The sequence below is a fragment of the Lynx rufus genome, unplaced genomic scaffold, assembly GCF_022079265.1.
Source record: "Lynx rufus isolate CCGP_SWC_20201006 ecotype Redwood Valley unplaced genomic scaffold, mLynRuf1.p SCAF_3, whole genome shotgun sequence".
NCBI lineage: Eukaryota > Metazoa > Chordata > Mammalia > Carnivora > Felidae > Lynx > Lynx rufus.
The window spans coordinates 186,905,701-186,917,800 of record NW_025814845.1 but is presented as its reverse complement, the minus strand read 5'-3'; the positions used below and the strand labels follow the sequence as shown (position 1 = coordinate 186,917,800).

The following is a 12,100-nucleotide window of genomic DNA, read 5'->3' as shown; positions in this document are numbered from 1 at the left end:
CTTTATCTACATGTCACAAATTTAAATACGAATATGTAGTGCTTTGATTATCATTCAGCTCAAAATATTAAAAAAATTGTCCTTGTAATTCCTTTTCTCTTTTTGGCCCTTAAGTTATTTTAAATGAGTTGTTTGATTTCCAAATATTTAGGGATGTCCTATATATCTTTTCATTGCCAATTTCTAATTTCAATCCAGAGATCTGGTCGGTATAATTTCAATTCTTTTAAATTTATTGAGACTGTTTTATGGCCCAGATATGGTCTACCTAGTAAAATTCCATGCACACTTGAATATATTTTCTGCTGTTGCTTGGGAAGAGTAGTTTATAAATGTCAATTAAGACAAGTTGGTTAATAGAGTTTTTCAAATCTCCTATGGCCTTACTGAAAGGAGTGTTGAAGTTTCTGACTAGAACTGAGGATTTGTTTTTTTTATCTTTTCGATTCTATCAGGTTTTGCTTCATGTGTTTTGAAACTCTATTATTAGAAGCCTACACATTTAGGATTATGTATTGTCTTCTTGATAAACTAGCTTATCTATCAGTATGAGATATTTGTCCTAAGGTTATCAAGAGAGGGGTGTTGAAGTTTCTGACTATTACTGAGGATTTGTTTCTTTATGTTTCAGTTTCATCAGAGTTTGCTTCATCTATTTTGAAATGCTGTTATTAGATATCTTCACACTTAGGATTATGTAGTATCTTCTTGAGGCTTATTTATCATGAGGAGATATTTCTCTTTGTCTTTGGCAATATTCTTTATCCTGAAGTCTACTTTCTAGGATATTTATATAGCCATTTTAGTTTTTCTATGATTAGCACTTTCTTACCCTTTTGTACCCTTTTACTTTTAACCTATCTACATCTGTATTTAAAAAAATGCATTTTTTTTTGAGAGAGTGCAAGTGGGGGAGAGGCCGAGTGAGAGTGAGAGAGAGAATCTTAAGCAGGCTCCATGCCCAGCAAGGAGCCCAATGTGAGGCTTGATCCTGTTACTGTGAACTCATGACCTGAGCCAAAATCAAGAGTCAGGCACTCAACCAACTGAGCCACCCAGACACCCCTAAAATGCATTTCTTATAGATAACAGATAGCTTGATCTTGCTCTTTTTTTTTAATCTCTGTCTTTTTATTGGAGTGCTCAGACCATTTACATTTACTGTAATTATCAGTATGATTGAGTTTGAATCTATCATCTTGATATTTGTTTTCTATTTGTTCCATCTGATTTTTGTTTTCCTTCTTCCAGATTAATTTAATGTACTTTTACTATTTTATCTACTTTATTGGCAATTCATGATACCTACTTGGGTTTTTTAAATTGTTCTAGGGTTTACAATAGTATGATACCACTTTATATATAATGAAGGAAATTTATAATAATGTATTTCCATTTTCCCTTTCCCATCCTTTGTCAGGCATTTTATTTCTACATATGTTATAAATCTAGTTATACATTATTATTCTGCTTTAAGCAATTATACTTTAATAAAAGTTTTAAAGCTAGAAGAAAGTCTTTTATACTTTCTTACATGTTTACCATTTCTCGCACTCTTTTTTTAAAAACAGTTTTTTAATGTTTATTTATCTTTGAGAGAGACAGCATGAGCAGGGGAGGGGCAGACAGAGAAGAAGACACAGAATCCAAAGTAGGCTCTAGGCTCCAAGCTGACAGTGGAGAGGCTGACATGGGGCTTGAACCCACGAAACATGAGATCCTGTTCTGAGCTGAAGTTGGATGGTTGACTGACTGAGACACCCAGGTGCTCCTCTGGTACGCTTTTTTCCTTTCTACAGCACCAGTTTTCATATGTTATCCCTTTCCTTTAGCCTAAAGGATACCTTTTAATATTTATTGCAGTATAAGCCTTCTGTCAACAAATCTCCTCAGCTTTTCCTTGTCTGTTTCTGTTTTATTTTATTTTTTTTAATGTTTATTTATTTTTGAGACAGAGAGAGACTGAGGATGAGCAGGGAAGGGGCAGAGAGAGAGGGAGACACAGAATGTGAAGCAGGCTCCAGGCTCTGAGCTGTCAGCACAGAGCCCGACGCAGGGCTCGAACTCACGGACTGTGAGATCATGACCTGAGCCGAAGTTGGATGCTTAATCAACTGAGCCACCCAGGCACCCCTGTCTGTTTGTGTTTTAACTTTGCCTTGTCTTTGAATATTTTCTCTGGATATAGAAGTCAAAGTTGACAAGCTTTTCTTTCAGCACCTTTAAAAAAATTTTTTTTTTGTAACATTTATTCATTTTTGAGAGACAGAGCACGAACAGGGGAGGGGCAGAGACAGAGGGAGACACAGAATCCAAAGCAAGCTCCAGGCTCTGAGCTGTCAGCACAGAGCCCAACGTGGGGCTCAAACCCATGAACCACGAGATCATGACCTGAGCCAAAATCGTACGCTTAACCAACTGAGCCACCCAGGAACCCCTCTTTCAGCACCTTTAAGATATCATTCCATTGTCCTCTGATTTAGGTTGTTCCCAATAAGAAATTTGTTGAGTTATTATGTCTATTCTTCCGCATGCAACATGTCTTTTTCTCTGGCTATTTTTATACTTTTCTCTTTATCAGGTATTTTCTATATTTAATTATGATGTGCCTTGGCCTGATTTTTTTATTTACCCTGTTAGGGGTTAATTGAGCTCTTCAGGTCTGTGGGCTTATAGTTTGTATTAAATTCAGAAATATTTCAGGAACTATTTCTTCAAATATTTTTGCACCTCTCTTTTTTCTGGGACTCCTGCTTGATATTGACATACAGTCATTGAGGTTCTGTTCATTTCTTTTTTTTTCCAGAATTAATTAATTAATTAATTAATTGATTAATTTTTCTGTGCTCCTATTTAGATAGCTTCTATTGCTGTCTTAATTAATCTTTCTTTTTATATAGTCTAATCTGCTATGAAGTCCACCCAGTGAATTTTTTAATTCAAAATATTATATATTTTTACCTCTAGAAACTATAGTTATTTTAAAAATGTATCTTTTATTTCTGTCACCATATTCATATTTTTCTTTAATTCTTGAACTGCTATAGTAGCTATTTTAATGTTCTTGTCTGCTAACTCCATCATTTCTGTCATTTCTTCATCCTGATTGTATCAATTTATTTTTCTTAAGGTTATGGGTCACATTTTTCTACTTCTTCACATATCTAGTAATTTTTTTTTTGGATTTTCTTTGTGTTGAGAGTCTAGATTTTGGGTTTTTTTAAATTATTATTTCTTTATTTTCAAGTTAGTTAACATATGGTGTAGTCTTGGCTTCAGGAGTAGAACTCAGTGATTCATCTCTTACATATGACACCCAGTCCTCCTCCTGAAAAGTAGTCTCCTTAATGCCCATCACCCATTTAACCCATCCCCATCAACTCTCAGTTTGTTCTCTGTATTTAAGAATTTCTTATGGTTTGCCTCCCTCTCTTTTTTTATTTTTCCTTCCCTTCCTCTGTGTTCATCTGTTAAGTTTCTCAAATTCCACATATGAGTGAAAACATATGATATCTGTCTTTCTCTGACTTATTTTGCTTAGCATAATACACTCTAGTTCCATCCACGTTGTTGCAAATGGCAAGATCTCATTCTTTTTCATCTCTGAGTAGTATTTCATTGTGTATGTGTGTGTGTGCGTGTGTGTGTATCACATCTTCTTAACCCATTCATCAGATGGCAAAAAACACATGGAAAGATGCTCAACATCGCTCATCATGAGGGAAATACAAATATACAAAACCACAATGAGATACCACTTCACACAGGTCAGAATGGCTGTAATTAACTCAGGAACAAGAGATGTTGGGAAGGATGTGGATGGAGAAAGGGGAACCCTACTGCACTGTTAATAGGAATGAAAACTGGCCCAGCCAATCTGGAAAACAGTATGGAGTTTCCTCAAAAAATTAAAAATAGAACTACCCTATAACCCAGAAATTGCACTACTAGGAATTTATCCAAAAGATACAAAAATGCTCATTTGAAGAGGCACATGCACCCCAATGTTTATAGCAGCACTATAAACAATGGCCAAATTGTTGTCTTTAAAAAAAAACACTGTTGAAGTTTATTTTGACAGGCAGTTAAGTTACTTGTTTGATCCTTTTACATCATGCATTTAAGACATGCTAGAACAAGTCTAGAGTAGCTTTGACTCTAGACTAATTAGTGACTGATAGTTAACCCTTACTATTAATGTCTGATGCTTCTGGTGCCTCTGTTGAGTGCTCTGAGTGTTCAGTGAGGGTTTTCCATTGTAACGGGTCAGAATTCAAACATCTCCCAGCCCTGAATGAAATCTGAGAATTCTATTCATTGTTCCCTCATAGTTATTCTGTGTCCAGTGTTGTGGAGGTTTACACTGCGCATCCACAGGTCAGTATTCAGCCACCAAAGATTCACCAGAATCCCTGCGCAGATTTATAAAGCCCTTTACCTTTACAGTGTCCTTCTCTCTGGTAGTCCATCCTGCAAATTGTTCCAGATGCCTTGGCCTCTTCAAACTCCGATCTCTATTTCCTCAACTCAGCAAAACTGCCTCCCCCTGCTTGAATTCTTCCCCCTTGTCTTGCACACCAGAAAGTGTCACCAGGCAGAAAGTCTAGGTAATTTTAGGTCCGCTTACCTACTTCCCTTCTCTCATTCTTCCCTTGTGTTTTAGGTCTTCGTGGAAATTCCAGTACCAATTACTCCTTCATGGCAAGAAACTGAAGTCTTCTATGTAACTACCTAAAGCTAAAACCTCCTTTTGTGGACCCCATCTTTTTCACCTACTGGAGGACGCCTTCCCCGTCTGCCCCGCGTTATCAAATTTTTGTTCTCTACTGAATCATTCCCACCACACAAACATGTAGTTTTCATTTTTCCCTTTCCCATCCTTTGTCAGACATTTTATTTCTACATATGTTAGAAATATAGTAATACATTCTAATTTTTGTTTTAAGCAACTAAACAACAACAAAAACCAACAAAAAACTTTTTCGCCCTACTTCCCCTGCCAACTATCACCCCATTAAGCTGCTCCCCTGTGTAGCAAAACACCTGTAAAATAGCTTTCTGTAATTGCAGCATTTAATTCCTGTTCTCTCTCTCTTAGGCCAATTCCAATCAGGCTTTCACCCCCTGCACATCTCCTCTCATCAAGATCAATCATAACCACCATTCGTGTTGTTAAATCCAATGCCCTACATTCGGTCTTCATCTTCCACTGGATCCAAGATCTCTAAGCAATATTTGTCCCAGTAGGTCACTCCATCTTCCTTGATTTATTTTTTCCACCTGGCTTCCAGGGCCTGCACCCTCTTGGTTTCTTTTTCACCCCTCACTCATCACTCCTTTTTTATTCCAACGTTTATTTTATTTTTGGGACAGAGAGAGACAGAGCATGAACGGGGGAGGGGCAGAGAGAGAGGGAGACACAGAATCGGAAACAGGCTCCAGGCTCCGAGCCATCAGCCCAGAGCCCGACGCGGGGCTCGAACTCACGGACCGCGAGATCGTGACCTGGCTGAAGTCGGACGCTCAACCGACTGCGCCACCCAGGCGCCCCATCACTCCTTTTTTAAATCTCCTTTTTAGGTTTGTCCTTCTCTCCCCAACTTCTAAACACAAGAATGCCCAAGAATCTTGGCTGTCCTTTTTTCCCTATGTACTCTCATTTCTTTGGTGATCTCACATAATCCCATGGTTTTAAATACCTCGTATTCATCCCATGCGGACACCATACACGTTTCTATCTCCAGTGCAGACCTCTCTCCTAAATGCCAAACATGAATATATCCACTTGGACGGCTAAGAGGAATTTCAAAGCTAGCATATTTAACACTGCCTCCACCTTCAGTATTCCCCATTTCAAGTGGTGGCAAATCCATATTCCAATTGCTAGACTGAAAATATATTTTTTTTACCTTTTATTTATTTTGGAAAGACAGAGAGAGACAGAGCACAAGTGGGGGAGGGGCAGAGAGAGAGAGGGAGACACAGAATCCGAAGCAGGCTCCAGGCTCTGAGCCGTCAGCCCAGAGCCCGACGCGGGGCTCGAACTCAGGAACCGCGAGATCGTGACCTGAGCCGAAGTCGGACGCTTACCGACCGAGCCACCCAGGCGCCCCTAGACTGAAAATATTCTTGATTGCTTTACCTCACACACATCACATATCCATTAAGAAATCATGCTGGTTCTACCTTCAGAACAAGCCCAGAATCCACACACTTCTCACCATCTTCCTTACTACCGCTCTGGTTCAGGCTACCACCACCTCTCTCCTGAATTACTGCTATGTCCTCCTAATAAGTATCCCTGCATCTATCCTTCAGTTTGCTACCGAACCCATTTACACTTATTTCCAACAGAAGTTAGACCATGTCACTTCTCTGTTCATATTTCTCCAGTGGCTCCCCATTTCATGCAAAGGAAAAACTAAAGTTCTTACATAGTAGCCTATAAGGCCCTATGTGATCAGTTCCCATTACCTCCCTGACTTCATCCCCTGCCATTAATATCCTCACACCCTTCTCCTTGGTCACACCAGTCTTACTGTCCCTAGAACATGCCCCTCCTTGCTACAATGTAAGTTCTATGAGGCAGGGGTCTTTGTATGCTCTGTTCTCTGTTGTACCCCAAACATACAAGAGAGCCTGGCACAACAGTAGATTCTGCGATAAGTATTTGTTGAACGAACGATCACATAACCACCAGGCATCCCCTGAAAACAGTGAGAGAAGGTGAACTCTCTCACCCCTTTGGCTCCGGAAGAGGGTAAACTGCTGCCTGCTGGCCAACATCAAACCCACTACTTGTTTTGGTAAATTAAGGTGCATTTAAACCATGGCCCAAAACATCAGTTTGCATGTTATCTGTGGCTGCTTTCCCCACACACCAGACCAGCAGAGTTGAGTAGCTGCCTCAGAAAATGTATGGTCCACAAGGCCAAAACTATTTACTGTCTTGTTCTTGATGGGGAAATTTTGCTGATCCCTGATCTAGAATTCAGAAAGGAAGAACTCAGCTATCCCTCGCCTCCCACAAAAATCTAACCACCAAACCCAAAGAATGAAACACACTCAGATTTGGGGCGGGTGAGCCAGTCCCCCAGTACCGTGCAAAGATGATGCGAGCACTGCAGTCTGGGGGGAAGAGTGAGCTTAGAAATGCTCCCATCCTATGCACAGGTGGTATTCTGTCTGTGGAGGCAGCAAAAAGTAGCCCTGTCTGCCCACACACATCACCAATGGGAAGATTAAGGAAGTTAGCTCTATTTTTTACATCTACATCAATTAATCTCTCATGAGTTGAAAAATTTCCCCTAACTGCCTATTCTTAATCATGTTAGCACAGAAGGGTCATTTATATCATATTCTGTGACCAAATGACGCATTCCATTTCCTTAAAATAGAGTCAGCTTTCATCTGTCTTGAAGACAGGGCTTCTCTGAACACTGACTGACACAGTGGGTGAGCTGGGGGTTCAGCAGGTGCTCCTTCGGGATGCTAAAAACCTGACTTGAAAGAGGCGAGGGGTGGGCTGTGGGACCCCCTCCAAAATGAGCCTGGGGTGGGCAAACCTGGGTGGAGGGCTTTCCTAGGACGTTGTCATGGTGCTCAGGATGACTCAGGGTTGGGATTGCTTTGGACCTGTCTCAAATCCCAGCCTCCCTAGGGATTCCTTGGAATTGGAAGGACTCTGTATAAAGGAGCCAACTGAGAGCCATGTAGTCTAGATTCATACCTCTGGTACTTGCTGGAATGAGACCAACCTCCTGGGCGCCTGGTGACCCTGGACCCACAAATGTGGAACTCGGCTGCCTTTGCCCTGGTCCCGGGGGGAATATATTCCTATTTCTCCAGTTCACAGGCAGGACTCTCCCTCTGGTTACGATTCCCATCGGCTCCTCCCTCAAAGAGAAAGAAATAAAACTCTCTAATGTGAAGAGAAGGCTGCAAAGCATTCATCAGTCAAACGGCCCCCCAAAGATGGCACCCAACCATCACTTCGTAAAACAAAACAAAACCCACTAGACTTCAGTGCAAGGCAAGGACCATAATTTAGAGATAAATTCCACCTGATAGCCACTGAAAATGCCAGAATAAAAACTGATCTGAGGAATATTCAAAAGTGCTTGCATACCAGAGAAGAAAACCAAACCTTGGTTAACAGTCAACCACGGCAACTGATTTCTGAGTTCGGGTCCCTCTGGGTGTCATCGAATCCCTATTCTTTGGAGAATGTTAAGACCAGGATGGCTCTGCTGGAACTTTGGCATATAACTCTGGCATACAGCTGGGTTGTAGAAACCTCTAAGCTTTCCTCTGACTCCATGTTTCCAGGAATGACTACAGTAAAAGGAAATTCAAAGAGGAAAAAGAGGCAGAGGGCTATGGTAGATCTCTCGTTCCGAGTACCCCGTGTGCTGCCCTGGAGCTTCTGTCTCCCCAGGGTACAAATCAAGATGGGGCTTCTTAAGGTGGATATTGCTGTTGTTAATAGCAGTACTTCCCAGGAGACTTCATCTGCTAACAGAATGGTGAGAGCAAGAGAAGATTCAGCAGAACATTTCAAAGCACCTTGGACTAGACCTTTGCTACATAGATGTCTCTTTTCCTTAGCGTGATGAAAGCAGAGGACGGGGGGAAACAACTCAGTGGATGACCTTTCTTTGCTGCATTACCTGCAAGTCAAGAAGAGAATAATCCTGGAGGCTCTGGTCTAACCACTTCTCAGACTCCTCCATGAGATAGTAAGAATTCGCAATAATCTACTAACGGATAAACAGGAAAGTTATTTGTTGCAAGCTTGGACTTAATATGTGTTAAGTAATAGAGTTAACAACCTTTACAGAGCAGGTCACCAAGCACTGCCTGGGAGGACGGAGAAGACACCACAAGGGAGTGCTCACAGGGACACACAGATACAATATTTTTAAAATAATTTGTCATGTTATTTATTTTGAGAGAGGGAGGGAGAGAGAGTGTGCATATGAGCAGGGGAAGGGCAGAGAGAGAGAGAGAGAGACAGAAAATCCAAAGCAGGCTCCATCCTGTTAGCACGAAACCCAACACAGGGCTCGAACTCACAGACCTTGAGATCATGACCTGAGCTGAAATCAAGAGTCTGATGTTTAACTGGTGGAGCCACCCAGGCACCGCAGATATTCTATTTTTAAATAAGGTGTTGAGGTGCCAGTTACCTTGACCTCAGGAAAAATACTCATGCATAAAGTCACATTGAATTTGGACAGGAAAACTAGGATCATCGTACGATTACTTGAATACAACCCATCACCTTCTATGCCACAAGGCAGGACTGATACAGCCTGTGCTGTCTATGGGGATGCCTCCCGCCTCCTGGGAAGGTCACTTCCCCCCAGAGGAGACCACTATGGTAATATTCAATATGAGTATGTTTTAAGGAACTCTGTCCTCCCCTAAAAACATCTCTACCTGCAGCCACACCCTGCTTCCGTGCCCCCACAGATGCATCTCTCCCAGGCCAGGTGCCAGAACCTTCTCTGGAAAAATGCAGCCCCTTCCCTATGGGGCTGAACTATCTCCTGGTGGGTACTGCTATTAATAACAATGGAAATAGCCAGCCTCTTCCCTACTTTCCACAGGAGTCCCAGTCTCCTGTGCCTCGGGAGTCTGGCAAATCTACGGTCTGGGGCTGTAGCCACCTGTCGGTCTGGCTTCTGCTGGCGGTGAGAGAGCTGGGAATACCACTCACGTTCTGGGAGAGGAGGAGGGAGAGGGTGGAGCCTGCAGAGCACTTATTTCCAGATCAGTCTCTCCACCAACAACCAGCAAGCAAACAGCTGGTATGCTCTGAAATTCACCTCATTACCCTAAGTGCCACCTTTCTCTGAAAGCCGACCATGAGCAATGAGGAAAATATATTCCTCTAATTAATATGATTTGTACCTACCGTGCCCCTCTCAACTTCAAAACACACTCCCTTCCGATTATCGGAGAATTCCTCTGTCCCCTGTGAGGTGACGGTGAGAGCATGGTGCTTACCCCACCACACAGGACTTTCTGTCTGGGTCTGGCGTCTCCCGACAGCTCCTGGGCTGTCCTGTGTCTCAGGCTGACCTATGGAACACACAGCTGCCTGACTTTTGAGAAGGTCACACTGCCCTCCTGGGCCCGGCCTCTCTCAGGCCCATCCTGAGGTCCCTCTCATGGAAGGCTGTCCAGCACTGCCAGTCTTCTCCAGAGCAAGTCTACATACAGCAACACGCGTGCTGCCCCAGATGCGGGCGAAGGGCAAGGAAGGGCTGGCAGCCACCTTGAACTAGAGAACAGAGGAGGCCCCTCTCACCTCCTCATCCAGGATGGAATGTGCTTTTCCCTTCTCACACTAAGGAGAAGTGACGAGAATCTTGTACCTTTGAGCTACAAGAAACTTCTGACTTTGGGCACCTGGGTGGCTCAGTTGGTTGAGCGTCCAACTCTTGAATTCAGCTCAGCTCACTATCCCAGTGTCATGGAATCGAGCCCTGCATGGGGCTCTACACGGAGCTTGGAGTCTGCTTAAGATTCTCTCTCTCCCCAGCTCTCTGTCTCTAAATAAGAAGAATAAGAATAAGAATAAGAATAAGAATAAGAATAAGAATAAGAATAAGAATAAGAATAAGAATAAAAAATGTAAGGGGGCCTGGGTGGCTCAAGTGTCCAACTTCGGCTCAGGTCATGATCTTGCAGTTCATGGGTTTGAGCCCTGCATTGGGATCTGTGCTGACAGCTCAGAGCCTGGAGCCTGCTTTGGATTCTGTGTCTCCCTCTCTCTCTGCCCCTTCCCCATTCGCACTCTCTGTATCAAAAATAAATAAACATTAAAAAAATTTTTTTTGAATTTAAGGGGTGACTGCATGACTCAGTCGGTTGTGCATCCAACGTCATGACCTCACGGTCTGAGTTCGAGCCCCACATCAGGCTCTCTGCCGTCAGCACAGAGCCAGCTTCAGATCCTCTGTCTCCCTCTCTTTGCCTCTCCCGGCTCACACTCTCTTTCTCTCTCTCTCAAAATTAAATAAACGTGAAAAGAAAGAAAAGAAAAGAAAAGAAAAGAAAAGAAAAGAAAAGAAAAGAAAAGAAAAGAAAAGAAAAGAAAGAAAGAAAGAAAGAAAGAAAGAAAGAAAGAAAGAAAGAAAGAAAGAAAGAAAAGAAACCTCCAACTTTTATGAATGAGGAGACCAAAGCCCACAGCTGAGGTCAGAAGGCTGAACTTGGCCTCTTGACTCTTAATCCATACTCTTCCCACTGCATTAAACTGCCTTAAGCTTTATAATTATAGCCAGTTAATCTCTTCATTCTATACTCTTCAGGCTCCCAGAGCACCCCAAACTGCAAGAGGGAGCAAAGCTTCCAAGTGGTGCTTCGGAAGGGGAGGGGGAGAGAGGCAAGGTGGATTTCTTCCGGGCCAGGGCCGACTGTCTACAGCTTTTCTTCCAGAGTCACCATCGCTGAGCCTGGCCTCAGCTCCCGGAGCACCTCACACCCACCACCCTGACCCGCAGGCCTGGGAGCCTCTCCAGGGCATTGGCTGCTGTCCCAGCAGGAACTGGGGCTTCACAGCTGGGCAAGAAAATTCCTCAGTATTAAGAACTCTTCTTAGTGATGTCTCACGCCTGCTTCCTGGGGAATGACCTGCGTGCCCTTGGGTTTCTACAAAGCTTTCAGTTCCTTGTTCCTTGTTTGACATGTGACCTATGACCTTTCATTGACCTGGCCATGTGTTTCCTGGACTCCCCATGGCCCAGCAGACAGCACCTTTGACCTGCTGACTCCTCTGATCTTCTGTATGGCTCTGTCCTCACTCTGGAAACTCATGCTGTGACTATGGCTTCTGGGTCCTTCTCCAGGCGTGCTCCTCACCTGTGCCTCCATCCATCACAGCTTCCCCTGTGCCGCCAAGTCCGTGACACCTAGCTGATCTCTACCCGGGTTTAAACCAGCTTGACCTCAGACACGTAGGAACAAGGTTGGTATTTTGGCTTCAATTATTTCACTTTACAGTCCTGTGGAGGTCGCTTCCACCAAACATGACATGTGCGGTGTGAACTTTCCAGACAAATATGCTAGGAAGCATTTGAGGTTTTTACAA

The 12,100-nt window shown here is 43.0% G+C and overlaps 1 pseudogene; it reads right to left on the bottom strand.

Moving 5' to 3' along the window:
• Positions 1-9,254, bottom strand: part of LOC124521245 (voltage-dependent anion-selective channel protein 3-like) — a 53,801-nt pseudogene extending 44,547 nt beyond the window's left edge.
• Positions 9,255-12,100: the final 2,846 nt, after the last annotated feature.